Below are 785 nucleotides of genomic sequence, written 5' to 3'. Positions count from 1 at the left end.
GTTTCTGCTTTTACTAATACAGTATTTTTGAAATAATAGTCATCAGTTAGTGGACAATATTATGTGAAGATGGTTCGAGCTAACTGTGCAGCTACCTCTGCATTTGTGTGTATTTTAAAGGCAAGTTTTCACTTTTGCGTTTTCCAAGTTAGGGGGCTGGGCCATTCATTCAGTTATTGTTGTATGAAATGCAGGCTGCAATGTTTATATTGTTCCACCAGAGGGCACGCTTCGCCTGTTGTGTGGGACATCTCTTGTATATAGGGTTCACAGTTCACTTTTTGTGTCATTGTTACCATGTACCAGTGAGAAAGATACAACCTTTACAGAATGACAAAACACTAATATCTACTTTTGTGCAGATTAGATAATTAATTTCATTATAGAATTGTTAATCTTGGTTATATACTGTTGTTTCCAATATTAAGTACTTTGCAGTAGCTCTTGTTAATTGTGTCCACCAACTAATTTTTTCTTCATTTGGTGTCTTAAGGTTTTAAATCTCTGTAGCTGTCCTGTACAGATTTTATTCTCATTCTTCTGGGAATCCCTGTAAGAACAGTTCACTGGTGCTTGGTTCCCAAAGTCAAATGCTTGTACGCACAGCAGCTGCCAGCCTCAACCTCCTCTTTCCTCTACTGTGTTCAAACACTTAAACCAACACAGAGATAAGTGTATGTTTTAAGGACCTGGTGAGCTTATAGCCTGCACCTTTGCAGCATCACTTAAGAGCAAGTAAACTGCTTGTTATTCAAATCAACTGGCTCTGTGTAATCCATCAAACC

This window comes from Channa argus, chromosome 15 (genome assembly GCF_033026475.1).
Source record: "Channa argus isolate prfri chromosome 15, Channa argus male v1.0, whole genome shotgun sequence".
Classification (NCBI taxonomy): domain Eukaryota; kingdom Metazoa; phylum Chordata; class Actinopteri; order Anabantiformes; family Channidae; genus Channa; species Channa argus.
This window is presented reverse-complemented; position numbering follows the sequence as displayed.